We start from the raw sequence: 20,069 nt of genomic DNA on the forward strand, positions 1-20,069 counted from the left end.
ACCAAACCATTTGGCCAAGCCACAGTACCCTTTCCAAAGGATCCAATTTGATCATATCCAAATGCCAAAGAGTGGCCGGTATGAATATGCACTGGTCATAGTGGATATGTTTTCAGGATGGCCAGAAGCTTTTCCTGTCGCTAATCTCACTGCCAAGACCACAGCAAAGCACCTACTTTCCAAAATCAGCTGCAGATATGGAGTTCCTGAAGTGATTGAAAGTGACCAGGGAACATCCTTCACCGCGTTGCTAACCAAGGAAATCTGGGCAGCACTGGGGGTGACCCTTGCATTCCACATGCCCTATCACCCACAGAGTAGTGGTAAGGTAGAACGCATGAATGGACCCCCTGAAAGCTAGAATGCTTAAAATGGCCCAAGAAACTAACCTACCCTGGCCGGAAAGTCTTCCCATAGCACTATTTAGTGTAAGGTACACTCCAAGAGGGAGATTTAGCTTATCCCCCTACGAGATTTGATTTGGTACAGCACCCAGGTTAGACTGTTATTTTCCTCAACAACCTAAAATTCAGTCAGATGCAATGGTAGATTATATAACTGCACTCTCTCATGCCTTGACCAAAATCCATGCACAGGTCTTTTCTTCTATTCCAGATCCAGAATCAAACTAAGCAAGTTATAAGAGCTTCCAAATCACACACAGAAGAGAAAATAGCACAGTCAGTAAAAAAGGGGGACAAAACCTTTTTTAGATACATAAATGAGAAAAGAAAAGTAAAACAAGGATTAGTTAGATTAAAAACAAAAGAAGGAAGGTATGTAGATGAGGATAAAGGTCTAGCTGACTGCCTCAATGAATATTTTTGTTCGGTATTTACAGATGAAAATGAAGGAAAGGGACCTCAGTTAAGAAAAAGGATAAATGAGTCATTTATTACACGTGAGTTTACAGAGGAAGAGGTTCTATTTCAACTGTCAAAAGTAAACACAAATAAGTCAATGGGACCTGATGGAATATACCCAAAGCTATTAAAAGAGCTTAGTGGTGTACTAGCAAAACCATTAACAGATTTATTTAACCAATCATTGATAACAGGAGTAGTCCCAGAAGATTGGAAGTTAGCGAATGTTGTGCCCATTCACAAGAAAGGTAATAGGGAGGAGTCGGGCAATTATAGGCCAGTAAGCCTAACTTCAGTAGTGGGGAAAGTGATGGAAACCATGTTAAAGGATAGGATTGTTGAACATCTAAAAACACATGGATTTCAAGATCAGAGACAACATGGGTTTACTTCAGGGAGATCATGCCAAACTAATCTTATTGATTTTTTTGATTGGGTAACTAAAATTATAGATCAGGGTGGTGCAGTAGACATTGCTTACCTCGATTTCAGTAAGGCTTTTGACACTGTTGCACATAGAAGGCTTATCAACAAACTAGAATCTTTGAGTTTGGATTCCAATATTGTTGAATGGGTAAGGCAGTGGCTGAGTGACAGGCAACAGAGGGTTGTAGTCAATGGAGTATATTCGAAGCTTGGGCTTGTCACCAGTGGGGTACCTCAGGGATCTGTACTTGGACCCATTCTCTTTAATATTTTTATTAGTGATATTGCAGAAGGTCTTGATGGTAAGGTGTGTCTTTTTGCGGATGATACTAAGATATGTAACAGGGTTGATGTTCCAGGAGGGATAAGCCAAATGGAAAATGACTTAGGTAAACTAGAAAAATGGTCAGAGTTGTGGCAACTGACATTTAATGTGGATAAGTGCAAGATAATGCATCTTGGACGTAAAAACCCAAGGGCAGAGTACAGAATATTTGATAGAGTCCTAACCTCAACATCTGAGGAAAGGGATTTAGGGGTGATTATTTCTGATGACTTAAAGGTAGGCAGACAATGTAATAGAGCAGCAGGAAATGCTAGCAGAATGCTTGGTTGTATAGGGAGAGGTATTAGCAGTAGAAAGAGGGAAGTGCTGATGCCATTGTACAGAACACTGGTGAGACCTCACTTGGAGTACTGTACACAGTACTGGAGACCATATCTTCAGAAGGATATTGATACCTTAGAGAGAGTTCAAAGAAGGGCTACTAAACTGGTTCATGGATTGCAGGATAAAACTTACCAGGAAAGGTTAAAGGATCTTAACATGTATAGCATGGAGGAAAGACGAGACAGGGGGGATATGATAGAAACATTTAAATACATAAAGGGAATCAACACAGTAAAGGAGGAGACTATATTTAAAAGAAGAAAAACTACCACAACAAGAGGACATAGTCTTAAATTAGAGGGACAAAGGTTTAAAAATAATATCAGGAAGTATTACTTTACTGAGAGGGTAGTGGATGCATGGAATAGCCTTCCAGCTGAAGTGGTAGAGGTTAACACAGTAAAGGAGTTTAAGCATGCGTGGGATAGGCATAAGGCTATCCTAACTATAAGATAAGGCCAGGGACTAATGAAAGTATTTAGAAAACTGGGCAGACTAGATGGGCCGAATGGTTCTTATCTGCCGTCACATTCTATGTTTCTATGTTTCTAAACACAGGCACACATAAACTACTTCCTGGTGACTGGGTTATGGTCACGAAATTCCTGAGAAAGCACACTCTTGAGCCAAGGTTTGATGGTCCATTCCAAGTCCTATTGACCACGTCTACCTCAGTAATATTGGCTGGGAAGAATACCTGGATACACGCCTCGCACTGTAAGAAAGTTCCTGATCCAGAGGAAGCAGATCCCGCTAAACTATGAGCTTCCTGTGCCTATTTCTGCTGCTAGGCCTATTAAAGGCCCAACAAGTTGCTATCACCAACAGGGCCAGACTGGGGATACAAAGCAGCCCTGGAAAAAAAAATATATGCCAGCCCCATAAGTCAATGCGCCATATATTGTCGCATGTAATATGTAAGGCTATGTCTTGCCACCCCAGAGGATTGAGTAATTATATATATATATTTATTTATTGCTTTTTCTAATATAAAATATTGGTCCTTTCATAGTAAACGTTTAATTATTCAGTAAGCATACTCACATGCAGACACAGACAATCTCACTGACACACACAAGTTCATTGATACTCATAGACAAACAATCTCACTGATATACATAAGCTCATTGACATAAAAACACAAGCTCACTCAGTAGCAGACACACACACACATGCAAGCAAGCCAGCTCACTAGCAGGCGCACACACACACACTGTAAAAACTGGTTTGGAATCGTCACAGTTAAATCTTCTTAATTTCTTCTTGTCTTCAGTTGATTGATATATACGTCTTTTGTATATATAGTCTTGGGCCAAATGCTCGCCACAATAATATATGTCTATATTATTGAAAAGTACTAATACGCAATCTGACTTACGGTTTCTTCAGATTTATTCTTAGTTACTGATACATAATAAAACAACAAATGATGTTACAGGATAATGGACAGTCAACAGCAGATGGTAATTGCTGTACTTCTTTACACCCTTACATCTTTACATCGAGAGAGAGCCAGAGAGAAGAGACCTCGTGTATCTTTGTTCAGTTACTATAAATGTGCCCATACTGACGTCAGAGCATGACTCTTGCCATATAAGGACAAGACCCCGAAATCCACATTCCAGAGCTCTCGGACAAAGAAAGCCTTGTGACTTATTGATACCATCTGTTACTTATGTCAATCCACACATCCATATATATAATCAATAGAAACATAGAATATGCAATATTCTACATTCCCTCTGTTTATGGTTTGTCTTAAAACCATAACACAATGTCACTAACCTGTCCATTCATACATCACTCATATCACAGTCATTGAGCATAGAACAAGATGTAGTCACAACTTTCTATTATATGAGAGTTCTTAGAAGGTCGAGTTTCTATCCCTTATACTGCTTACTTTACTTCAAACTACCTCTGTTTCAGCTATGTATTGATATCCATATCCATGTTACATCATAACTACTTGAACATAATATATACATATATATAACAATTATAAATGAATAAAATAAAATATTTACAAATGTTGATCCGATAAACAATGTAAAGCAATCAGAAAGATCAACCTGCTCAGCTACAGTCATGTCTTTGTAGACAACAAAATCAAGATCGTAACTTTCTAAATAATAACTGTGTATCACTATCATATTCCTAAAGACACATATAGCATAGTATTTTCATTCTCAATACCGGATATTACTTAAGTACTAATACATGTATTACTATAATATCCTGTCCAATTATATTTCCATGAATCATATGGTTTCTAGCAACCTTAAAATCTTTAGGTCATTTGTATTTATGAATTACATTCCTATACCATTAATACCACCTAGTGATGATTGTATCAGTACTTTACAATCATAGTATTTAATTTGTATATTCAGTAGGCTCTAACTACCTAAAATATATCAACACTACTTATAAAATTCATAATAGTTTGCAAACCTTCAAAGGTTGTGTTGTTATCAACCATGACGTTTTATAATAATTCTTCAAATAATGTTCATGGTGTTGACAATACTTATTGTTCTAGAAATTCTCCACCCAGAAATCTTTCTATCATAGATTTGTTTTTGTTTCCATAATTATAATTTTCACAAAAATTCCACCTTGTCGTAACAAATTTTTCCTTCAACAGAAACATAGTTTACTTTAAAAGAACTTGGAAAGAATAATTTAAATGCATTAGCATCACTCTCTTCATTAGCATTGTGATGACTTATTAATGTAACACATCTTAAAATAAAAGTAGGATTGTCCTAATGTTACCCAAACATTTCTTTTGACCAATCCATATTCCTTAGTACACTTTAACTGACTAAATTAAAATAAAATAAAATAAACTTGGGGTCATACTGCCCAGAAACTCTTATTCCTAGTCTGTGTCTTACAAACTCAGGATAATCATCAAATAACGTATTCATTCATTGGATATCACCATATCCAGAAACCTATTCTCCCTAGTCCATACCTTTATAGACTTAGGTCAAATATAATTGTGTACTATACTCTTAACTAAACTTCAATTCAATTCCTCTTGGATCTCTGAACTCTTATATCCAAGGCATTCTTAATGTATACCATTACTTAATATTAATCAATATAAATTATCCTTCCTTAGTTTTCTTCCTTATGTTACCATAGTTTGTTTTACTTCACCTCGATATAAACAAATTATTCATTATATTTAATCTATGAAATACTATCTTTGTAGAATTAAGTATACATGATCCTTATTTTAACAACTTCATACTTTAGCTACTTCTGATACTTCTCATTCTATGTATAGGTAATAATGTAATAGTTCTCTTCATAATACTATCCTTTCATATACATTTATAAGTACTCTCTTTTGGTATTAATACTCATAACTGTTATATAACTTTTCATTGTCTATTTTCTTTTCCATTAATATTTAGGAATTGATATGTATGTTAGTGTCAATCTTTTATTTCTTTGTAAGTCTGTTAATCTTCTGTATCAATTTAACTCTGTAAAATCTTCCATCACAGTTTGCAGATCAGTTGAAAAGTCTTTTTCCAACAGTCGATGTCCAGTAGTCTGAAGGAATGCTTTCCTAATTTACTGCCACAAGGATCTGTCACGCTTTACCTACATTAAAACAAAAAACATGTGCAGCATCAATACAATGGCTTACAATGTTTATATCTCATTATTATTATACAGTTTAACATTGAATTATATTGACTACACAAAACATACTCATTTCTTCTCATGAGATCTACCATCTTGTGGTCATTACATTTATGCCATGTGATGTTTAATCTTTAAATTTCCTTTATATCAAGATCTTTCTGAACATTTCAATTTTCCAAACATTTTACTAATCATACCCTCCTTTTAAACTGTTTAATAATCTGGAGGTATAACCTAATCACATGTCAGATGTTACAAAAAAATATATTGTTTCCCACTATACTTTAGCAATAGCAGCCATCTTGTCTTAATACTGGCACCATTTTGTCACATGAAACAAACTACAAAAACATATATTGTTTCCTACATCAAATATATCTGCAAATTTAGGTTTTATTCTATCAAAACTTTTGTTTCCTTTATAGGTCAAAACATATGTATGTCCAGGCTTTGCAAAATTTAGTAATCCATTATCAGTCATGATATTAAAATCTCATTCTCATGAATTAAATCAAAGATTTTAAATCAACCTCAGAAGCAACAAAGAATAAATCTATTGTTTTTTCCTTCTGTACAATGATTGGAGTTACTGTATAATTGCATAAACCCAATATAACTAACTGCTACATTAGTGTATTTCATCCTGCCATATTTGCAAACTTGATGTAAATTTTTATTTTAATTAATTAACCTAATACTTTCTTATAACACACATAAAAACAATGAAAAAAATGTTTAGACTAACAATTCATTAAAACAACAAACTAACATAGATCTCTATTCTTGTGTGCTCTTCTTAATTCTGGAATCAGCCTGTGTACATCTGTTGGCACACATATCCATGCTCATTCCCTAAAGTGATCATGTCTCTTGAAGTTATCTGATTCTTATAACTTTCTGTGTTACACTGCATTGCTTGTCTGTCTCCTAATTTCGATTTAGCTAAAATTGCTCTTATTTGTCTGATTATCAGTTTACAAGGAAAGGCCTTTATTGATTTATCTCCATATGTATTTTGTCTGTCAAAATTTCCAATCAACAAATTTAATTTCTGCTTTTGATTTGATATCTCGGGTAAAATATCTGCAAGATCTTAAATAATGTTGTTTATTGCACCAAAAACAAATAACTTTAGGAGTTTTATTCTGCCTTTGATTGTTAACAGTTTTTTGTAAACAGTTTTTAGTTGAGCAAATAGGGAGTGGCTCAGCTGTCTGTATAACTCTTTTACACTCTGTCCTAGAAAAAGGAGGAGGGGGACTAGGGGTGTCAGGTCTGAGTTTCTTTCTCTGCCTCATTCCACAAGTCATTTTAACCCCTTCATTATTGGTTACTCTGTTTAAGTTATCTAAGAATAAAGCAACGTCATTCAAAGTGCTTTTTTTCTCTAGCAATTACAATTGCAGTTGGATCTAGATCTTGAATTTTTTTCACAAATTCATTAATTAACTGATCTTCAGGAAAATTAGCAACAAGTCAGTATGCACTTTCAAATTTTACAAGAAAACTAAAAATATCCTCATCCTTGTGTGGTTTTAGTTTTTCCAACATTTCAATGTCTGCAAAATCATTCCCTGTTGTTAATTTTATTAATTGTGTTAATCTGTCTTGCTTATTTCCATATATTATTTTATCATTGTCCTCACATTTTACAGGCGTGGTCAGTCTACATGCCATTTGAGTCGGCAGCCATATTTGAAATAGTCTATTCCTTTGTTCATCATTAAGGCTGTATTTGTCCAAATTTGACTCAAATATTTCAGCATTAGTAAATGCATCCACTGACGTGTCATAAACTGGAATACATTTCACAATTTTCATTAATTGTTCATGGATTTTTAAATTACGTTTTGCAGCACTGTCTTGAAATTTACATAACTGCAAATCACTCTGTGAGGATACATTTTCAGTATCTATTGGTTCTGGGATTAGATTTTGTGCCTGTATTTTTCTTGTATTCACACACACTAGCTTTACTTCATTTCTAAGCTGGCAAATAAGATAATTTCTTAGTTCAACTCTATCCTCTAGTTCACAGACTGTTTCTGACAATCTCTCACAGTTACAGCATGTATTCTCTGTTACCTTGTTACACTGTTTATTTAAATCTGATTTGATTTCTGTTAACATATTCAAATCCAGGGGCGGACTGACCGGTCGGGCACTTCGGACATGGTCCGAGGGCCCGGCCGGGAGGGGGGCCCACCATCAGGGTGCCCGCCAGGCCGCCCCTTTAAATGCTGCAGCCGCCTGAGCGCTCTCTTAACCTCCTGGCACCATAACGACTACACAGAGCAGTAGTGGTTATTGTGCATGAATTATTTCTTTAAATAATCTACAAGTGCCCCAGTAGCCAGCAAGCCAGCCAGCCCACAGGCCAGCAGTTAGGCTTACAGCCAGCAAGCCCGCAGTCTGCCAACCGCAGCCAGCAAGCCACAGCCAGCAAGCCAACAGCCTGCCAGCCACAGCCTGCCAGCCACAGCCAGCAAGCCCACAGCCTGCCGGCAGTAGCCAGCAAGCCCACAGCCTGCCGGCAGTAGCCAGCAAGCCCACAGCCTGCCGGCAGTAGCCAGCAAGCCCACAGCCTGCCAGCAAGCCCACAGCCTGCCAGCAAGCCCACAGCCTGCCAGCCGCAGCCAGTAAGCCCACAGCCTTCCAGCAAGCCCACAGACTGCCAGCCAGCAACAGTAATTAAGGTAAGAGGAGCTAACTTGGCCTAGGTATCAGCAAGCTATGTTGTGTTGCTATATTGTGAATAGGAACCAGAGTGTTGGAGAGACCCCCCTCCAGGCCCCATTAGACTCCATTGTAGTCTCTAATGGGACCTGGAGGAAATTCTTTCTAACACACTCTCTAAAGGACACTGAGATAGCCTCTGCTAGAAAGACCACCCTCCATGGCCCATTAGCCCTCAATTGTAGTCTCTACTGGGGCCTCGAAGGGATTATTGCACTTTTGTTCCTTGTGTCTAAAGATTGTGTAGGGTGTGGCTGGAGGCGGTGCATGGAGGCGGGACATGGGTGGCGCTTGCTGCGGAGTATGGGTGGGGCCTGTAAGGGGGCCCTTGATTTATTTTGCCCGGGGGCCCTGAGGGTTCTCAGTCCGCCCCTGTTCAAATCTACTTCTTTTTCTGCTGATTCTAAATTGTCTTGACCTGCATCTCGTTTACAAATCAATGCATTGTAAGTACAGACTAGTTTCATAACATTTCTGATCTTTTGTTTTTTCTTATTAACAAACAATTTATTGTCAATCTCACTATTGGCAATTTCACATTGTGTGTATAATGATTGCCACAAAACAGCATCTGAATAGCTGCTACTAAATGCAAACTGCAATTTACATTTCTCAGCAATATCGTTTATGAATTCCATGTTACTCACCAGATCAGTTATTTCTGTCTATTTCGTTGCTTCATCCACACAGCTGCGCAGTGCTAGGCTTAGATCTGGAATCTTGCCAATCTCTGCCACGTGCTTGCTTCTAGAATTCACGTTGTATCTTTTGCTGCTTTTGTCTGTTGTAGAATATAATCTTGGAACAGTCTTTGTGATTTGAAAACTTTCTTTTTCTTACAAAGACAGTTCTTCTGTGACAGTCTAGATTCTTTTTTTCCTCTTCAAGTTTGTTTTCCCAGTTCCAAAACAGCTCTGTAACTTGATTCTTCTTTCTCTCCCCCCTTGAAGTGGGAACAAAACTTGAATAGAAGACTGGCTGGCTAGCCAATGTAAAAACTGGTTTGGAATCGTCACAGTTAAATCTTCTTAATTTCTTCTTGTCTTTAGTTGATTGATATATACGTCTTTTGTATATATGGTTTTGGGCCAAATGCTCGCCACAATAATATATGTCTATATTATTGAAAAGTACTAATACGCAATCTGACTTACGGTTTCTTCAGGTTTATTCTTAGTTACTGATACATAATAAAACAACAAATGATGTTACAGGATAATGGACATTCAACAGCAGATGGTAATTGCTGTACTTCTTTACACCCTTACATCTTTACATCGAGAGAGAGCCAGAGAGAAGAGACCTCGTGTATCTTTGTTCAGTTACTATAAATGTGCCCATACTGACGTCAGAGCATGACTCTTGCCATATAAGGACAAGACCCCGAAATCCACATTCCAGAGCTCTCGGACAAAGAAAGCCTTGTGACTTATTGATACCATCTGTTACTTATGTCAATCCACACATCCATATATATAATCAATAGAAACATAGAATATGCAATATTCTACACACACACACACACAGCTTCTGGTGTCTATAGCATGTTCCTGCAGGCTTTTCAATTTAAACACTGACTTTTCAGAGAAAAGGCAGTGTTTACATTGCTTCCAAGTGACACCTCTAGTGACAGCCACTCAGACGGTCACTAGAGGTGCTTCTTGAGTCAGTGCTGCACAGTGTGCAGCACCTACATTCAGGTCCTCCACGCTCTGGAGACGCTGAAGGTTCTCCATAGAGATACAATGCATCTCTATGAGGAGATGCTGATTGGTGTAGCGTTTTGCAGCCAATCCTATGGCAAGCTTGATGATCTCAGCCATAGAGGCAGGGCCAGTCGAGGGGAGACCAGCATGGCATAAAAAAAGGAAAAAAAAGAAAGGTGAGTAAAAACACTATTTTTAAAACACACACAGACACACACATGCACCATGCCAGACACACACATACACCATGACAGACACACACATATACCATGACAGACACACACACACACCATGACAGACACACACACACCACGACAGACACACACACACCACGACAGACAGACCATGACACAGACAGACACACACACTCCATGATACAGACACAAACACAATGTGACACAGACACAAACACACACATCATGACAGACACACACCATGACACGCAGACACACGCCATGACACACAGACACACACCATGACACACAGCATGACACACACCATGGCACAGACACCTACACCATGACACAGACACCCACACCATGACACAGACAGACCATGAAACACAGACAGACACACACACACACACACACACCATGACACAGACAGACACATACCATGACACACACAGACCATGCCACATACACACACACATCATGACACACACAGACACATACCATGACACACACCCTGACAGACAGATACACACACACCATGCCACAGACACACACACACACCATGACACACACACACCATGACAGACACACACACACACACTGACAGCATAACACATATTACCTGTTGGTGACCGGCCAGGGGAGCATGCAGGGCAGAGAGCTGGGTGTGATGGCGGCCGCTGGAGGAGCAGGGATGGCGGCCGCTGGAGGAGCAGGGATGGCGGCCGCAGAAGAAACTGGGATGGCGGCCGCTGGAGGAGCAGGGATGGCGGCCGCTGGAGGAACTGTTCTGGCGGCCGCAAGGGAAGCTGTGCTGTGTCTGCTCCCCTGCCCTCACGCGCTACTGAATGAGACCGGGGCTGGAACAGTTCCTCCAGCGGCCGCCAGCACACCCACATTCCCGGTATCCCGGTGGGCCAGTCCGGCCCTGATCACCAAAGAAAATCGTGTTTACACATTCTGGTATAATTCTTCAAACACACATGTAGCTACTTTTACCTTTGATTACTGTGATATTGTTTCTTGTACTTTTCCACAATCACAACACTCAGCAATATACAAAGACATGACTACAGTACACATCAGCCCCAATATATAGCAAAAACCAAAGAAAATAAAAAGTTACCTGTGCTCTCTCCTTAATGTGTACAAAAAACGCTATTGTGCAGATAAATGCCTAATAGTGCAGAAAATGTGGAGCGCTTTAACAATAAAATGAACACTTACTCCTGTAGTACTCAGGAGGTATATGGAGATAATCAAGAAGTCATTGTGTGTCCACGGTAGGTAAACAACCTCAGAAATGGAAACAAAGACAGAGAAAACAGGGAAGTAGTGCTAACCCTGGTGTAGAAATCCTTGATATAATAGGTGGTCAAATGTGAGTAACAATTAGCTTCTCACCTTGTCAGGAGCCAATAACCGGGCTCCAAGTTTGCAGACGTAGTGTCCAATATAGAGTGACACAACCCTTCTTTGCAGCAGCTTAAATATATCACTAGTCCACTTGAATAGAAAATATAACATTTATTGCAGATATAACTTTAAAACAATAAAATCAATATACTCAAGTGCTAGTGCTTGGTCCAAGATGCGTTTCGCCTGTATAATTCGGCTTTATCAATTGGTAAATACATGCTGCAAATACAAACTTTAAATATCCCCTAGTGGTAGCTAATTGGAGGATGGCGTCCGTGATACATCCAATCACGGCGCTCATGTAGGTGGGAGTGTAGGGACTCAGCTGCTGATGATATTCCTGACATCGTGATGTCATCACGCACGACGGCTCATGCATGTGACATCACATGCAGAAATGGACTCCTCGTGTGAGTCCGTCCCACATCGGTGATGATTCCGAGGAGTGTTGCGTTTGTTTAAAGTGTCCGGAATGTCCCCTCCAGCTTCCAATCGTGGGCGTGTTGCTTCGCACGATGGGAATCCTCCATTTTTCTTAGGGGCAATGTATTGGAAATCAATGTCCATATATAGTCCGGTATTAGTCCAGTATCAAAGAATATTCCTAAATATTATAAGTTCTCAAAGAACATGTTTATAATGAAAAAAGAGGAAAAATGGAAAAGGATTTGTGTATTATCCATCATAAAGAATATAGCAAAAAATGACATCTTATATACATGTTGCAATTTTATAAATAAATGATATATATTGACATCATTACATAGTGAATAAAGAAATGTAATGTATAGGGCTAGAATGATGACTTCATACATGTAAAAAAAATATTTATAATAAAGGTATATTAAAAAACATAAAAAAATCACACCTAAAAAATATATATATAAAAATGCTATAAAAAATGGCAAATTTCAAAGTCATCATTCAGTCCATGAGGTTGCATTGTATCCAAATTAAAAATCCATTTCATCTCTGTTTGTCCTATGGTCTTGATTAGATCGTCCCCTCTCCAATTTGTAGAGTCTCTTTGAATTCCCATAAATTCCATGCAGCGGGGGTCACAATTATGTTTATCTTTAAAATGCATAGAGACACTATGTTTTTCAAAACCATTCTTTATGTTTCTTATATGTTCTTGGATTCGTGTGTTTTGTACACACTTGATTGTTAATAGGTTAGAGAGTGCCTATTTTCGGTGTGTGAGCTGCTACCACTTTATTGTGTATTGAATTGCAATCCACCTCTTTCAAGCACCTTTTATCACAGAATTATCACTTTATTTTGCTCTCTCCTTAATCCCTATGTATATTTAGACAAATGGAGGTCATTTAGTTGCTCCAATGGCCATTGGAGGCATTGCCCGCCTGCCAATGTCAAGGCAGACCCCCCTAAGCGGGTCCTAACACTGACCCTTCAGCCTGCTTCCTTGAGCTTCTGGCAAAGATATCTAATGAGACAGAGAGGGGTATTTTTTATATACACCCCTATATACTTATTAACCCTTAATAGGGAACACATGGGATGGGGGGCAGCATTGTAACAAGACTGTGTGATACAAAGTAAATACAAATACAGTGCGCTCACTCCCATCACTACTGGGCCGGCAGCAACGACTACAGTACACATCAGCCCCAATATATAGCAAAAACCAAAGAAAATAAAAAGTTACCTGCGCTCTCTCCTTAATCCCTATGTATATTTAGACAAATGGAGGTCATTAGTTGCAGGACTCTCGCCGCCTAGGTGTTCTCTTTGACTCCAACCTGTCCTTCACCCCCTATGTCCAGTCTATCGCCAAATCCTGCCTCTTCCATCTCAAAAATATAGCGCACATTCACCCCTATTTGACGCTGAATGCAGCTAAGGTGCTGGACAATGCTGTTTCCCTCTCTGCCTTGACTACTGTAATCCCCTTTTCAATGAGCTGAAGTCGTCTTGGTGCCTTTATGCCCCATTTTCACTGAGCCGTACGGTTTGGGTCGGTACGATCTGGTACACTATTTTGAGTGTTTCCATTATAAAAAAAGGGCCCATACAACCGAACCAAACCGCACCATTGCTGGGCCCCCTTCAGATGTAGGTCTGTAGGAAATGGTACGGTACAGTTAGGGCGGAGATACTGATGTCACACTATACAATCCATTGATTGGCAACAAATGACATGCTAGGCATTTGGTCTAAACCGCGCATGCCCCCTGGCGGTCCGACTTGCAGTGGAAATGCTCACCTGAATAGGCTGGACAATTCTAACCCTTCCGAACCGTACCGACCCGAAGCATACCGTTCAGTGGAAACGAGGCATTAGTGTCCCTTTAATTATATATTGCAGGACCTGTCTGACAACCCAGGCAGAAACAGCACAGAATTTAAATTGCAAGCTCTATATTTTACCCTGTAACTTTTCAAAACCCTATAAAACCTATACATTAGGGGTACTATTGTACTTGTGAAACATTGCTGAAAACAAGTATAAGTTTTTTAGAGCAGTAAAACATATAGTGACGACAGAAGTGAATGTGCAGTTTTTGTGTGAATAATGCAGAAAACAAGTATGAATACTAACTTTGGCCAGGGGTTGTGACTAAATGACTACTAAAAAGTATGGGCTTACCACATTTTGAATCCTCTGGGTTGTCTACTTTTTTTATGGTATGCCATGATTGTGGTATTATCATTCCCGAGCTGCCATACTGCCTCCAAGGCATAGGCCCAGCAAACCAATCAGGTAAATTTCAATATGTAAAAAACAAAATGGCCAAGCATCATATTTGACCCTGTAAGTCTCCAAAACCCCATACAACCTGTATATGAGGGGGTACTGTTGTACTCATAAGACATCATGGATCACAAGTATGAGTACTATTATAAGCAGAAGACTTATTGTTTTTAGTCTCTACCCCAATTAGTTGTAGTCTCTAATCAATTCCCTGCAAGCGATATAGGACATCACTGAACACAAGTGTTAATGTTTCCTCTCAATAAAACATATAAGGATTGTGTTTGTGTGAAAATCACAAAAAAAATATGAACACTACATTTGGCCAGGTTGTTTGACTAAGTGGCTACTAAAAAGTGTCTGCCATACTATTTCAAAGGCACAGTAAGCCAAGCTGGCATAATCAATTTGTAAAACCTGAAAGGGACTAGTCCTATATTTGACCGTGTAACTTTCTAAACTCCTATAAAAGCTGTACATGGGGGTACTGATGTACTCATGAAACATTACTGAACACAAATATTAACCCCTTAACACCGCAGCCAAATGTACAAGTTGTGAACGAAACAAAATGTAAACAAAACCTGGCATTTGCGCTATATGTCTGTCAAACCGTAATTCACCTCTTTCATATTAAATGCACCCCCCCCCCCCTTATTATATATCATTTTATTCAGGGGAAACAAGGCTTTCATTTAATATCAAATATTTAGCTATGAAACATAATTTAATATGAAAAACATGGGAGAAAATAAGATTTGTTTTTTATTTTTTTAGTTCTACATGACATTTTAACTGTCAATGTCATAATACTGTTTGCTTTTACTGCAATAAAATACACATATTTGTATTCAGCAAAGTCTCACGTGTAAAACAGTACCCCCTATGTACAGGTTTTATGGTGTTTTGGGAAGTTACAGGGTCAAATATAGCGTGTTACATTTGAAATTGAAATTCGTCAGATTGGTTACGTTGCCTTTGAGACTGTATAGTAGCCCAGGAAATAAATTTACACCCATAATGGCATACCATTTGCAATAGTAGACGACCCAAGGTATTGCAAATGGGGTATGTCCAGTCTTTTTTAGTAGCCATTTGGTCACAAACACTGGCCAAAGTTAGCGTTAGTATTTGTTTGTGTGTGAAAAATGCAAAAAACGCCAATTTTGGCCAGTGTTTGTGACTAAGTGGCTACTAAAAAAGACTGGACATACCCCATTTGCAATACCTTGGGTTGTCTACTATTGCAAATAGTATGCCATCATAGGGGTAATTTTCATTCTTGGGCTACCATAGGGTCATAAAGGCAACGTAAGCAATCTGGCGAATTTTAATGTGAAAAAAATGAAACACAAGCCTTATATTTGACGTTGTAATTTTTGAAAACACCATAAAACCTGTACATGAGGGGTACTGTTGTACTCGGGAGACTTCGCTGAACACAAATATTTGTGTTTCAAAACAGTAAAAAGTATTGCAGCAGTAATATCGTCCGTGTAAGTGCTGTTTGTGCGTGAAAAATGCAAAAAACTTCACTTTTACTGGCGATATCATCGTTGTAATACATTTTACTGTTTTGAAACACTAATATTTGTGTTCAGCGAAGTCTCCCGAGTAAAACAGTACCCCCCATGTACAGGTTTTATGGTGTCTTGGAAAGTTATAGGGTTAAATATAGTGCTAGCAAATTAAATTCCATATTCTTTAGGCATGGGTTGTCAGGCAGGTCCCGCTAATTGTAATTAATTAGGATACCTAATTATGTAAAATTATTACATAAATATATGTGTAGAATTAATATATGTATATATATACATATGTGTATATATACGTATATATATATATATATTTTTTAATATTTTTATTTATATATAGGTATATATATAGTGATATATACGTATATATTTATGTATATAGATATATATATTATTTTGTTCTACATGTATTTTGATATAAATATATATATATTAATATCACAATACAGTTAGAACGAAATAAAACACATCTATATATTTTTTAATATTTTATTTTTAATTATTTTTTTTATTTAATTTTTTTACGTATTTACATATTTTTTTTTTAATATTATTTATAAATATATATATAACAATAATTATATATATATTTAATCAGTATCAGTCTACGTGTAATTTGATATTAATATATATATATATAATTATATATATATATATATTAATATTAAAATACACCTAGACGGTGTATGTGTATGTGTGTATATGTGTATATATATACTTAGATCATATATATCTAATATATATATATGATCTAAGTATATATATATTTTTTTACACTTATTTAATTACTTTTAATTTGATTTCCAGCCAGCAGGGGGACCAACTGTCATTACAGTTGGTCCCCCTGCTGGCAATGCCTGAGCCAGCTATACCGGCCATGTGATTGTGAGGTCCTCGCAAGGACCTCACTCTCACATGACCGGGAGGGACCGGAGGAGGAAGATCTGCCGCGGGGGGGCTCCCTGGGAGTCCCCCCAAAGGCGATCGCCGGCGTGGGACCACCGGCGACCAGGTAAGTTAAAAAAAAACGGCGGGCGTATATTTACGTCCTGCGGCGTTTAGAGCCGCTTTTAAAAGGGTTAATGTTTTCAAGTAGTCAAGGACAATAATATTATCAGTAAAAATGCAATGTTTGTGTGAAAAATGGAAAAAAAAAATCTGAAAATTTATGCAGGTTTTGTGACTTAATTGTTACTTTTGCAAATCTCATGATGGGTGCAATTTTCTTTATTGCGCTGCCATACTGCCTCAAAAGGCAGCATAAACCTAGAAAAGCAATTTGTCAAATTTTCAAAACTGTACATGGGGGGCATTGTTGTACTTGTGGAACATCACAGAATGCAAATATGTGTATTTTAAACGCAGTAAGTAGAGTGTAATAGTGATGTCCCGAACGGTTCGCTGGAGAATAGTTCCAGGCGAACATAGCATGTTCGCGTTCGCCACGGACGGCGAACATATGCGATTTTGGGTCCGCCCCCTATTCGTCATCATTGAGTATACTTTGACCCTGTACCTCACAGTCAGCAGACACATTCCAGCCAATCAGCAGCAGACCCACCCTCCAGACCCTCCCACCTCCTAGACAGCATACAATTTAGATTAATTCTGAAGCTAGATTCATTTTGTTTTGTATTATTATTATTTTTTTTTTGTGTGTTTGTGTTTATTATACATTATCCTCCATAGCCAGTAACCTGTGTTTATTATACATTATCCCCCCATAGCCAGTAACCTGTGTTTATTATACATTATCCCCCATAGCCAGTAACCTGTGTTTATTATACATTATCCTCCCATAGCCAGTAACCTGTGTTTATTATACATTATCTCTCCCATAGCCAGTAACCTGTGTTTATTATACATTATCCTCCCCATAGCCAGTAACCTGTGTTTATTATACATTATCCCTCCCATAGCCAGTAACCTGTGTTTATTATACATTATCTCTCCCATAGCCAGTAACCTGTGTTTATTATACATTATCCTCCCATAGCCAGTAACCTAAAGATTACTTAGTATTAGTAAATAATATGCCCCTACTCGCTATACCGCGAGTAGGGGCATGTCTAGTAAGCAATGAGCAGCCTGTGGCTGCCTGTCTAGCAAGCAGTGAGCAGCCTGTGGCTGCCTGTGGCTGCTCACTGTAAAAACAACAACCTCCCCTCCCTTGCGCGGCTGGTGGGGGCCCCATAAATAACAAAAAGGGGGGGGGGCGTGGCCAGCGGCTGAACTGAGCGGACGTCTCTTCACGGAGCTCCGCTCGCCACAATAGACACTAGAGCCACAAACACCGGGAAAATTAAAAAAATCCACCCGAGACACACAAAACCCCCAAGCAGAGACTATGGGGAAGAAAAACCGAAAGAATCTGAGCTCGGTATCGGTCCGGCAGCCCGACATCAGACTCTCCTTTGACCCTCCACGAAGGCCCAAGATGGCGCCTGAGGCCTGTTACTCACCAGAAGCCTCTGAAGAAGAAGAAGACTCCCTGCCCTCGTCCCGTTCAGAGGCCAGAGACAGCTCGCCGGAGCATGAGGCAGACGAATCCCCTGCCACAAAAGGGGATATTAAGAGGCTCCTGCTCGATCTAAGGCAGATCTGGAAAAAAGACCTCCAGAAGGTCCAGACGGAAGTGGAGGACGTGAGCCGCAAGGTCCACGACCTGGAGACAAGGGAGGCAACCAGAGACAACAAAATCTCTGCCACCGAGCATAACCTACAGGAGCTCAACCTACAGGTACGAGACCTAAAACGCTCAATGTCAACTATGGAGGCAAGGCACAGACGAAAAAACCTGCGCATTAGAGGAGTCCCAGAACACATAGACGACGCTCAGCTCCTGCCCTATATACATAACCTCATGATAGCCATGAACATTAGAGACCACACGGACAAGACACAAATCACCTCAGCTTTCAGAGTGCGGAAATCCGCAGCAGCCCCCACAGAAGCGCCCAGAGACATCATCATTGTCACCAGGGACATCTCCATACGGGCCGCAATTATGACCCGATCAAGGGAACTAGGCACAGTGACCCACGAAGGCCATAAAGTGGCAGTATACCCTGATACGCCGTTTTTAGCGCTCACGGAAAAGAGGAAATTGGCACCTGTGGCTAAGAAACTGAGAGACGCTAACCTGAGATACCGCTGGGGCATGGATGGATCCCTCATCACTGCCGTCGCAGGTGACAGCTATACACTCACCTCAGCAGATGACCTAGACAGCTTCCTTAAACACACAGGACTGGCCCCAAGGCAACAGCAAAAGACTCCTTTGCCAGAAACCACAGTAGAAGAGCCGGAGCAATGTCTCCACTATGAGCGCAAGCAACACAGAGCACCGAGCACCGTGGCACTAAAGAGGCTGACACCTGTAGTCATGAGAGAACCAGAACGCAGATTTGCTAAGTGACTCAAAAACAGCACTGGAAATGGGCCTGATACCCAGGACTGCTGCTACATAACGAGAGATCAACCCCCTACCTAACCACCTATACAACAAGTATATGTACACTAAGAGTTCTACGTTAACAATATAAACCTACATACTAACTAAAAAAAAAAAAAAAAAAAAAAAAAAAAAAAAAAAAATAACAAAAAGGGGGACCTACTGTCCTCCCCCCGGCCCCCACCCCTGAGCGGTGGGTGGGGGCCCTAAATAAAGATGGGGGGATGAACTACTGTCCTCCCCCCGGCCCCCACCCCTGAGCAGTGGGTGGGGGCCCTATATAAGAATGGTGGGGGGGGACCTATTGTCCTCCCACCCTGGCCCCCACCCCTGAGCGGTGGGGGGGGGGCATAAATAAAGAGAGGGGGGACCTACTGTCCTCCTTCCCCCACCCCTGAGCAGTGGGTGGGGGCCCTAGATAAGAATGGTGGGGGGGACCTACCGTCCTCTTCCCCGCCCCCCACCCCTGAGCGGTGGGTGGGGGCCCTAAAAAAACTGTCCTCGCCCCCCACCCCTGAGCGGTGGGTGGGGGCCCTAAAAAAACTGTCCTCTCCCCTGGCCCCCACCCCTGAGCGGTGGGTGGGGGCCCTAAATAAAGAGAGGGGGGATCTACTGTCCTCCCCCCGGCCCCAACCCCTGAGCAGTGGGTGGGGGCCCTAGATAAGAATGGTGAGGGGGGACCTACCGTCCTCCCCCCAGGCCCCC

This window comes from Pelobates fuscus, chromosome 10, assembly GCF_036172605.1.
Source record: "Pelobates fuscus isolate aPelFus1 chromosome 10, aPelFus1.pri, whole genome shotgun sequence".
Lineage (NCBI taxonomy): Eukaryota > Metazoa > Chordata > Amphibia > Anura > Pelobatidae > Pelobates > Pelobates fuscus.